This window comes from Balaenoptera acutorostrata, chromosome 12 (assembly GCF_949987535.1).
Source record: "Balaenoptera acutorostrata chromosome 12, mBalAcu1.1, whole genome shotgun sequence".
NCBI classification, from domain to species: domain Eukaryota; kingdom Metazoa; phylum Chordata; class Mammalia; order Artiodactyla; family Balaenopteridae; genus Balaenoptera; species Balaenoptera acutorostrata.
This window is the reverse complement of record NC_080075.1, coordinates 21,676,989-21,689,310: the sequence shown is the minus strand read 5'-3', so window position 1 is coordinate 21,689,310 and position 12,322 is coordinate 21,676,989. Positions and strand designations below refer to the sequence as shown.

Genomic DNA, 12,322 nt, shown 5'->3' with positions numbered 1-12,322 from the left:
GACCTTGCCTAGGAATTTGTGTGCAGTAGAGTGTGTGGGAGAGCAATGTCTTTATATGTACACAACCTACATCCTACAGAAGCAGTGCTGACATATCTCACCACAAATATGCCAAGAGGAATATATATATATTTAGTTATTTCCCAGGGACCTGAGTGAAATTGGGCATAGATTGACCCACCAATTCCCCTCACTCACCCACTTCCTCCCCAGAGTTTGTCTATGAGAATGAAGCAGAGAATACAAGCAATGGAAAACTAAAATTTTTATTATAGTACCTTGAAAACTCAGGTTATAGAACATAGAAAAGAGCCTGATATGAGTTTGGAGGGGAGGAAAGGTCAAAATAATGTAGTTAGATTGGGGGTGTGGGGAGACTATCCCCTTCTGGGATGGGTCTTCACAGTTGGTTCCAAGTCAACGATGAACTGCACACCAGACTCAGGCTGCTGACTTCCCTTCTGACCTAGCCCTTGAACTTGCAGACATAGGATAAGTTCATATAACAGTTATAAACTCTCCACTTCAGATACCCTGAAGAGACAGAAGAACTCAAGTGAATGGGACTGGTGGAGCTTGAGAACCCAATGGAGATGCAGCCCAGATTCTGGCCTAGGACTTAAATGCTCTCCTTCATCTTCATCAGGGTCCCACCCCGGGTAAAGAGACAAAAAGAAAGGAGAGAAGAGAGGGGTTGGGAACAGACAAGCCAATATTACAGTTCCAGCCCAGGAGGATTCTCTGAAGACCAGACCCAGAAATGGGAGATGAGGGGAGGGAAAAGGCTGGGCAGAAGTGACCTCTTCTGTTTCTTACCTGTGCTCTTTGACAGGCTCCCACAGTAGCCAGGGTTTGAGATGGTGGCTGGATTTCTCTCCCAGGCAACTTAATTGAGCACATCAGTACTACTCCACTCCCATCCACCAGCATTGGGATCAGAGCCCTGTAGAGCAGAGGACGGAGTCAGGTGAGGTGGAAAGGCCTTTAGAGTTCTCCTGGCCTTATTCCCTCAGCTGGAACGCCTGATCCCATCTGCAACATCATGGAGTTTGCTCTGCTCTTCCAGGTGATGCCACCACAGCCCTCCTCTGGGAAACTCTCTCTAAATCTATTGGCAAATTCCAAAGTGAATGATCACAAAGACCAATGGAACCTCTCAGAGTAACATGTCACTATCCGAACTAAACTTAGTGGTACATTTGTGATTAACATCTGAACCTCGAAGATAACATCAGTTTTATAAGGGAAAAATGCGTCAGTCCTAAATCTTCATTTAGGACTCACTAAGCACAGTATGTGCAGACTCAGGGAAGTGTAGAGAACTGAATTATAAGGCATGATGTGTGAATCATGTAAAAAGTTTGACAAGAGGCAGATTAACTTTACCTGGAGACTAGAGACCTGCACAGAACTCAGCTCTTCAGCTCGTCTCAAGGCTCTCCATTTTCTCCAATTATCCCCTGAGCTCCAGGGATTTCTAAGATATTTATTTGGCAGGCACAGGGGACAGGGAGGGGCCTGGGTGGCCACAGCATCTTGGGAGGTAACAGATTAAAGAGGATGTAAATGTACCTCTGTGGGGTCATGGAGCCCAATCCAGGCGTCTGAGAGGATTTTCAAACTGTTCTTGGCCAGGGAGGCCATGAAGGATCCCTCAGGCCCACTGAGCACAGACACAAGGTGGCCTGAGGGCCCCTTCTGGCAGGCCATCTGTGTGGAGAAGGGAGACACTGAGAAGGAGCTTGAGATGCCTCATGCTGGGGGAAAGGCAGGGCCAAGGTAAGTGAGAGGGGTGTGTTTGCAAAAGATGAGGTGTTCATTTTCATGCTCAAGAAGCTCTAGATAATGAGACTGCTCACATCCCACAATCTGGTCTGTACTTTTCTTTTCACTAACACCCCTAACTGCAAATCCCAGCACTCAGATCTGCATCCATCCAGGTTTTGGGTGTTATAAACAAGGCATAGCAGTAGGACACATAAGCCATGGAGCCTTTGGGACAGCTGATCCATGCAAAAGACAGTTCCTTCTGGGAATCTTCCCCTGGGCAGGAAGAAATAAAGGAGAGGGATGGGGTGAAATGGAGAGAGGGGATTGGAGTGGGGAGGTGACCTTGGGTAACATCTATGAGGCCAGTGATTGGAGCAGTGACACCAAACTCCTGACTGCCTGTCACCATTGCCAACACTCCCAGAATTTTTTTTTTTTAAATTTTGAACGAAAGTTACTAATTGAGAGATAATCTCTTTTCCTTTTACTCTTCTCTTTTATTCAAAAGTCCAAGGCTTCTCCTCCTCTGGGCTATTCTTACACTGGGTCCTCCAATCATTCTCCTACTCATCTCATTAATGACACTCTATGCTTACCCTCCTTAATCTACCCACATGAATTAGACTCTAATGAGAAAATGGAAATCATCTCATCCCACTGTTACTGGACCACTGCGATGCCTCCCACCACTAGTTACCCTGAAGGAAGGAGTGATGATACAGGAATTGCAGGCAGTGTTGTCATGTGGGGATGCACCATTACCATGGTAAGCACACAGGAGCTTTCCTCCTATTCTTGGCCCTGAATAAACACTGGGAACCCAGTGCTAGAGGCAGAGAAATCTCACCTTGGACCTGAGACAGAAGCATTAGTCAGGAGTGCAGAATCCATGGAAGGCATCATTTTGTCTGTGATGTGCAGAGGCAACCAGAGAACTAAAGGAAGGGTGGTCAGAGAGAGGGCATGAGAACCCCCTTGTTGTACCTCTTGTCTTTTCCTCTGTCTAGTCCCCTCAGAATAAATCCATCTTGATGGCATCCATCCCCTTCTATATTTCTTGAAAGAATTGGAAAATCTGTATACTTGACTACACCTGAGACCTCCCAGAACTGCCTTTGCCCTGTCTCAGAGCTCCTGTGTTCTCTGAGGACAGGGATCCTTGTATACCTTCTCTGAAATGTGTGAGGTGAAACCCCTTTCAGGGGTCTCATCTTCTCTCAGCTCCCACTTACCTGTCTTGCAGGGATCTGCACTGGTTGGTCAGGGCAGAAAAGACTGGGCTTTTATAAGGGGATTTGAAGGACGGGCACTGAAATGAATAACAAGAAAGTGGAGCCATGACAGGGGTCATGGGAGGAGCCTGCTTTGGTTCAAGGAGATCCTGACATGGGGAGGAGTCTCTTCCCAGCAAAGCCTGGGAATTGCCACAGATACTGCCTTTTTCTCATTATCAAGTCAGCACTTTTGCCAGGAACAGGTGAAGTTTATTATTTCCCTGACTCTTCCCTATTAGATAACTGTGGCACAAAATGAGACATTAACTTTTAAGGAGCACATCTCCTGGAGTAGTTCTTCTGGTTGATGTCTCAAATGCTCACTCCTGTAGGTATATACATGTGTTTCTTTCTAACTGTGCAGTAGAATTAAATAAATGTTGGATGTTAAGTGTAGGTAAGTATGGGAATGACAAGTATCACACATAGGTAAAGGCAGAGAAGAACTCTGCCTCTTATACATGGTAGCTAGTTTTAAGGAAAATTCAGAATAATCTCACAAGTCTATAGATGAGCCAAAATCTTAAGGAAAATGAGTTGCAGAAACCTGCCTTGCTGGTCTTCTGAGAGCTGTAACTTCCCTGATGGATAATGATAATGTGATATATTAAGAGACAATGAAGGAATTTCAAACCTAGGAGGACTAGAGTCAAATGATGCAGAGTCAAAGGAAGAATGAGAGAGGGTTAAGGAAGGGTAAGAGGAAGAGGTGGATGAAATTGTAGACCTGATCCTACATTGCATGTAAGTTAGATCTCTACTTCATCAAGATGCTCACTCCCTTGGGCTGATGACAACTGCCTTGCAAACTGTCATTGGATGTAGAAGAATTGTCATTTCTTTTGTATTCTACCTGGGAGGGTGATCAGCTTCGCTTTCACTGAGAAAAACTTATTAGTCAGGTTTACTTCTGATTTGGGAGTTTTGACAACTCTGTGACACTGAACCTATATGGTTTAGGTTTATTTTAGAGATTCTGGTGAAAAGTTAGGCTGGTATTCTCTACAACCCTGACCCTCATGAAATTTTAATAGGTCAGCTTTTGTGCAGGTGTCTACTGTGGACTTTTGTGAAGGGGTCAATGCAACTCAGCTTGTAGTTGATTCATGTCCTCCAAATCCGAAAGTGAATAGAACTCACAAATAATCTAATAGGAAGGATAGGACAGCCAACAGATTCATTTGTTAAAAAGTAAGAATGGAATTACTTCACCAAAATATACGTAAATGTAAGGATATAACTATAGTGAGAGTTCGGTGAAAATTAAAGTTTAAAAAAACAGAATATCATGCAAATATGTTAGGATGACTTGAAAAGTAATATTGCTACATTAAAAGTATTATTTCAGGGAATTCTCTGGCGGTCCAGTGGTTAGGACTCCATGCTCTCACTGCCGAGGGCCTGGGTTCAATCTCCGGTTGGGGAACAAATATCTTACAAGCTACATGGCATGGCCAAAAAAAAAAAAAAAAAGAGAGAGAATTATTTGAGAATAAGTAAATAGTAGCAATCACATATGCAAAATGGAGTATGTTCTTGAATTCTTGAAAAACTCGGTGTTGTGGGGAAAGATACCATTTTACATTAAAATACCCTAAAGATATATAGCAACCTATTCTAGTAAGTAAATTTTAATGTTGTCTTGATTAATAAAGTACACCATTTGAGGGACAGTTGTGAAATTGTCAACACACCCATGGGAGAGCCAGAAGACAAAAAGGGAAGATTTAGGTATCATAGGTAAAATTTTCCCCTGTCTTTAGCTGCCCTTGCTGTCATTTCACTGCCAGAAAATCAGGAATGAAAAAAAACAAAAAACAAAAAAAAAACCTCTAGAACACTCTAGACTATGGAGTTAGTGACTTAAAAAGAAATAACATTCCTTGGACTTCCCTGGTGGCACAGTGGTTAAGTATCCGCCTGCCAATGCAGGGCTCACAAGTTTGAGCCCTGGTCCGGGAAGATCCCACATGCCGCGGAGCAACTAAGCCCGTGTGCCGCAACTACTGAGTCTGTGCTCTAGAGCCTATGAGCCACAACTACTGAAGCCGGCACACCTAGAGCCCATGCTCTGAATCAAGAGAAGCCACCGCAATGAGAAGCCCACGCACGGCAAAGAAGAATAGCCCCCGCTCTCCACAACTAGAGAAACCCTGTATGCAGTAATGAAGACCCAATGCAGCCAAAAATAAATAAATAAATAAATTTATTAAAAAAAAAAAAGAAATAGCATTCCTCCAAGAAAATAAGGTCTATTTGTCTATTTAGAGTGATCACTCTCAGCACTGTCTTGACAGGAATGCCGAATGTCTTGAGTATGAGAAGAAATCCATGACTTTTAGTTGAAGGTGATTTAATTTATCAAGCAGATGGGATTTTGAGCACATCAGTAGGCTGATATGGGAAGCCTTGGTGTCTTTCCAGTGATGGTTCTGATTTTTCAACTCACCTATGTATCACCATTATAATCCTTTGCTAGAGCTTTAACTGAACAATAGATATAAAGTGGAAAAGGAAGTGAACATGAAGTTGGTAAACCAGATTTTGATTTCTGCTATATCTTCTTAGCTATGTTGTCTATGTTGCCCCTCATTCTTTAAAGAGAGACTGCCTCCCAATGCCCCTTGCATCTCAGGAAGGTGATTTGCGAACAACAGCAGTTATTGAAGCCACTTCCTCCCATCCAGGTTTTTCTGATTCCAGCTTTGTTAATACTTCGTTCCTGTTTTCCACTACCCCCAAGATCTTTGCTCTGAACTAGAATCTTGAGCTCTCTTCCCAGTCTCTCCAGACTTAGTGTTTAATGTGCTTTCCCAGTTGGCTTAAATGATCTATAAGGACACTCTTAGCTCTAACTCTATAAGGTATGACATACAATTGTTTGGCAAAACATTAAACATTAACATTCTGGGTTTCCCTGGTGGCGCAGTGGTTGAGAGTCTGCCTGCTAATGCAGGGGACACGGGTTCGAGCCCTGGTCTGGGAAGATCCCACATGCCGCGCAGCGACTGGGCCCGTGAGCCACAATTACTGAGCCTGCGCGTCTGGAGCCTGTGCTCCGCAACAAGAGAGGCCGCGATAGTGAGAGGCCTGCGCACTGCAATGAAGAGTGGCCCCCACTTGCCACAACTCGAGAAAGCCCTCGCACAGAAACGAAGACCCAACACAGCCATAAATAAAATAAATAAATTTAAAAAAAAAAGTCTCTTATTCTACCTTTAAAAAAAAAAAACAAAACATTAACATTCTGAGTTACAGGCCCAGGAGGTATTCAACTGGGTGATGATTTGTCTAGTCCCATCAAACTACACCACAAAAGGACTCTAAGGTTATTTATTTGTTGACCTAAACATATTTAGGAGCCCACCAGAAGGTTATATGCTAGATTCAAACATCATGCCTTTGAAATGAGTAGAAAACCAACTGTGCCTTCAAGAATCACTGACCCCACCCAGCATAATGTTGACCACAGAAATTCAAATGCAGATATTTCCTAGTCCCCTTGATCTGCTTAGACAAACTATTGTTGGCTCTGATCTTTAATTTTCCACAGAACTCAGTTTTATATCTTTACCTTCAATCCCAGCATCTTCTGCTATTTTGACTTAGTATATGATTTTGTTTTTGCTAGGACTTTCCTTCCCTCCAGTGGAGTTGTCCCTGCTTCCCTTCACCTACTGTATGCATTATGATACTTTTGGCTGTAACAAAAGATCCAACCATAAGCAGCTTAAATAATACAGAGATTTATTAATTTACTTAAGTATTCTGGGAACAGGCTTTTTCAGGTTTCACATTCAGAAGTTCAGAGATGTCAGGACTGTAGGTAGAGATCTCCATGATGACCTTGGCCTTTTCCTCATGGCCACAAAACCACAGCAGCCTAGGCATTGTCCAACAATTTCCAGTGCAGTAAGGAAAGAAGGGAAGAGGAGAAAAAAAGACTCCCTTCTTATACATTCTTTCTTACTATGGAGGAATATTTGTCTCACAAGCCCTTAGTCAATGTAGTCTTATATCTTATTGGCCGATGTTGGGTTGCAGTTCTAGTCCCCCCCCAAAAAATAAAGGTCTCAAAATTGTCATAATTTACTATGACCAATCAGGATTCATCTCCTGGGACTGGACATACTGTCTTTCATGCAAAGTTGGGGTTCTGTTAGCAGAATTTAAAAGAATAGCTGTTGTCAAGTCAATCAACATGTCTACTGTACTTACAGCCATGCTCAAGTTCCTTAGTTACTGATCACAGAGGATATTTTGCTAAATTCATAGTCTTTATTGCTGACCAGTTTGTGTCCTGAACTATGCTATAAATTTTCTTCCCCTGGTAAACAATCATGAAGCTTTCCATCTAGAAGTCTAGAACAAAGGTAGGGAAACAGTTTCCATCTTTTCTCCTCCTGTATCCATTCTGTCCCATTGAGCCCTCCATAACTTTGTGCCTTTCAGTCTGTCCAGAGTTCTACTCCTCCTGACACAGTTGATAAAATTGTCCCTCTCCCCTAATATTTATAATCTCTTACCTTCTCTCTCTAGAAACTCTTCCCACTCAATTTGGAGGGAAGATAAAGATCCTCCAATTTGTGTGTGAGCCCTCAACACACAAACTTTGTATGAGAAACTTTGTATCATATCCGGTACCTGAGTTCCCCTGTGTCCTCTCCTAGAGTGCATACTCCTATTAGGTTGTTGAGAATTCAAAGGTACCTTGACTGAGATAGGACACAGGCTTCTTTCAGGCTCACTTAGGTTAAGCTATTTGCATATAAGGTTCTAACATGCATTGTAACTCACTCAACCAAAAAGGAATGTTTTAGGAAGGACACAGATTTATCTCAATGCACCCAAGATTAGGGCATATAGCCAAGTCTCACGAAGTACTAGACAAAGGAAGAACAAAATCAGAAAATGAGGGTATGCTCTCCTTCCTTTTCTTTTTATTTCACTGGGTTTCATTCATATTCTTTTAGCCCATCAGTTTCCTTGCCTTGGTGACACAAGAAGAGTGATCAAACATGGTTAATTCATTAGAATTCTCCTAAACTTTTCACTTCATGGACTTAAAAATTGACTGCATTCTCAGTGAACAAATTAATTTTCAGTACAATATCTGATTAGTGTAGGTAGGCCTGGGTATTCACTCCCATTCAATCAGTTGGGGCAAGGAATTTGAGTCACTTGGTATTATTATGGGAGCTGCACTCACCTCTTAAATAGGACCTGTAGATGAGACCTAGTTCTTAGAGAAGGGGACCACGAAGGCACCCCAACATAAGTTACTGCAGCAAACAGACTATCTCAGCCTCTTGTTCTGACCTTGGCTTGTTTTCTGACCTAGATACCCTCCTTGGATATTTCCTCAGGTACCATATCTCCTTCTGACCTTGGACTGTCTTCCACTTATCCAAGAGTTATCCTACTGGTTGTTGTGTTCACTCTTCTCATGGTATTTTTCTAATCCTCATCTGCTTCGAGAACTATGTGTTTTGAATTTCTGCCAGTCACTGGGAACCAATGAACTGGACCAAACCTCATCTCCAGTTGGATCAGCACATCCCCACAGGCTCCTCAGCCTCTGGTGGTGCCTCTATCATTGACTTTACACTCCATCTAAATTTCGGTAGATAAAAATATATAATAGTAATAGCAAATGCACATAATAGTTGGATAAAAGTTAGGGGAACAAAGGGACCTTATTTACCAATATCACTGAATGTGACATGTGTTTCACGCTTTTTATTTTTAAGTTTTTCTCTCTCTACTTCATAATGTCTTTATTAACTAGTCTGAGTAGTTTGTTCAAATACTATACTTACACAGCTAGATTTTGATTATTTACAATATAATTCTTAATGGTAAGAGAGGAATTCTTCTTCTTATATTAGCCAAGTCTCAGCTTTAAGTTTTCTTTACCAAAAAATAAGGTATCCAAGCTGTACTTTTTATTCCTATTACCTTCCAAGTCCAATAATATTAATATTTGCAGATAAGCCTCAGTTGGTTATTCCTAGAATAATACAAGGGGTAAATGATCCCTTTACAGGAATCCAGTATCTTTCTTCCAAGGGTGTCAATATGTGAAGATGACTTAGCAGAGCCAAGTTCAAAAATAGCCTCAGAACATATTTTATTGAAGACATCACTAAAGCACACTATTTAGGATATATTAACCAAATATTCAGGATGCTAGTTTAGTCCTTTCATCTTATCTTAAGCCTATCAGAAGAAGTGGAAAAGAATAAAATATAAAGATACCATGTACTTTGTGAAACAAGGCAAATGGGACAAACCTCAAAGTCCCTCAGGCAATAAGGAAAGTTTTCAGTGTATTGGAAAGCTGATACCACAGCTGCTTGAATTTTGTTAGTCATATTCCCGTAATGAATAGTAACTAGTAATTAACAGTAACTATCTTATGACCTATGCAGTTATTGGGGGCAATAAAGTTTTTATCAGGAAATTGTGTCAAATTTTATTTGGTTTCAATGTCTCACATTGGTTTGGGACAGTTCACTCTTGTATTTCATGTTTATTCTTCTAATATATCTACTGAGTATTTTATAAAGGCTATTGGCTATTATTTATTTTTCTTTTAGGATAAACTGGTCATAATACAAGGTGTTCTTCATTTAAGAAATAATTAAGATTATGTTTCCAACAGATTACCACCAATTATATTTAGTTTGTTGGTGGTAATTCTGCAGCTCTGAACTGCATTTCCAGTGGTCACATTTCTTTTGGCAGCAAATAAAAATAAAAAGAAGAAATACTTCCTTAACCATATTGCTTTCCTTTCCTTTCCTTTTTTATTGAAATATAATTGATTTACAATATTGGTTTCAGTTGTGCAGCATCAGGATTCAATATTTTTATACATTATACTCAATTTAAGTTTCTTATAAAACATTGGCTATATTCACTATGCTGTACAATATATTCTTGTAGCTTATTTATTTTATGCATAGTAGTTTGCACCTCTTAATCCCATACCCCTATGTTGCTCCTCCCCTCTTCTCTCTGCCACTGAAAACCACCAGTTTTTCTCTATCTCTGTAAATCTATTTCTGTTTTTTTTGTACTCATTAATTTGTTTCATTTTTTAGATTCCACATATAAGTGACAACATACAGTATTTTTCTTTCTCTGTCTCATCTATTTCACTAAGCATAATACGTAATACCCTCCAAGTCTATCCAAGCTGCTGCAAATAGCAAAATTCCATATTCACCATTTCTTTGTCCGTTCATCTACTGATGAACACTTAGGTTGCTTCTATATCTTGGCTATTGTAAATAATGCTGCTATGACCATTGGGGTGCATGTATCTTTTCAAATTAGTGTTTTTAATTTCTTTGGATATATGCCTAGGAGTGCAACTGCTGGATCACATGGCAGTTTTATTTTTAGTTTTTTGAGGAAACACCATACTGTTTTCCATAGTGGCTGCACCAATTTACATTGCTACTAACAGTGTACTAGGGTTCCCTTTTCTCTACATCTTTGCCAACATTTGATATTTGTGTCTTTTGATGGTATACATTGTAATATGTATGAGATGATATCTCATTGTTCTCATCATGGGGTTTTTTTGGTAGCCCTCTGATTAGTGGTTATTTATACTTATAACTTTTATTTCATCTGATATGTAACTGGTGTCTTCAGGGTATTTCCAAGGATGTTTTGGGTACCAACTTATTGTGTGACATTGAGCAAGTAGTTTTCCCAACCTGAGACTTTCTTACCTTGTATCATGGGGAGTTTGGGATTAGACTATCTTCCTAGATCCTTCTAGCCCTGTGGTTCAGTGTTTATATTTCTGAAAAAAAAATATTGAAGTATAGTTGATTTACAATATTATTTTATTGTCAGGTGTACAGCATAGTGATTCAGTAATTTTATAGATTATACTCCATTAAAAGTTATTACAAGATAATGGCTATAATTCCCAGTGCTCTACAATATTTACTTTTGCTTATGTATTTTATACATAGTAGTTTGTATACCTTAATCTCATACCCCTATCTTGCCCCTCCCACCTCCCCTCTCCCCAGTGGTAACCACTAGTTTGTTTTCTACATGCATGAGTCTGTGTCTGTTTTGCTATATATGTTCATTTGTTTTATTTTTTAGATTCCACATATAAGTGATAACATACAGTATTTGTCTTTCTTTGCCTGACTTATTTCACTAAGCATAATATTCTCTAGGTCCATCAAAGTTCCTACAAATGGCAGAATTTCGTTCTATTTATGACTAAGTAATATTTCTCTACTTTACCATTCATCTGTTGATAGAGACTTGGGTTGCTTCCATATCTTGGCTATTGTAAACAGTGCTGCTATGAACATTGGAGTGCATATATATTTTCAAATTAGTGTTTTCTGAGTATATATGCCCAGGAATGGAATTGCTGGATCATACGGTAGTTTGATTTTTAGTTTTTTATGGAAACTCCATACTATTTTCCATAGTGGCTGCACCAGTTTACATTCCCACCAACAGTGTACAAGGGTTCCCTTTTCTCCACATCCGTGCCAACATTTGTTGTTTGTAGACCTTTTGATGATAGCTGTTCTGACAGGTGTGAGGTATCTCACTGTGGTTTTGATTTGCATTTCTCTAGTATTTAGCAATATCAAGCATGTTTTCATGTGCCTGTTAGCCATCTGCATTACCTCTTTGGAAAAATGTCTATTACCATTGAGTATGAAGTTAGCTCTGGGATGGTCATAAATGGCTTTTTTTTAGGTTGAGCAATGTTCCCTCTACACCCATTTTGAAGAGAGTTTTTATCATGAATAGAAGTTGAATTTTTTCAAATGCTTTTTCTGCATCTATTGAGATGATCTGTAATTTTTATCCTTCCTTTTGTTAATGTAGTGTATCATATTGATTGATTTGTGAATATTTAATCATCCTTGAGTTGCTGAAATAAATCCAAATTGATGATGGCTTATAATACTTTATTTATATTGTTGCATTTGGTTGACCAATATTTTGCTGAGGCTTTTTGCATCTATATTCATCAAAGATCAATTTGGCCTGTAATTTTCTTTCTTTCTTTCTTTTTTTTTTGTAGTGCCCTTGGTATTTGTATCAGGGTAATGATGACTTCATAACATGAATTGTAAGTGTTCCATCTTCTTCAGTTTTGGGGGAAAGCATGAGAAGTATAGGTATTAGCTCTTCTTTACATGTTTTGTGGAATTCCCATGTGAAGCCATCTGATCTTGGACTTTGGTTTGCTTGGAGGTTTTTAATTACAAATTCCACTT

General features: G+C 39.8%; 1 pseudogene; it reads right to left on the bottom strand.

The window, feature by feature from the left end:
- Positions 1-466: 466 nt before the first annotated feature.
- LOC103020009 (lithostathine-like) lies at positions 467-9,418 on the bottom strand (annotated as a pseudogene).
- Positions 9,419-12,322: the final 2,904 nt, after the last annotated feature.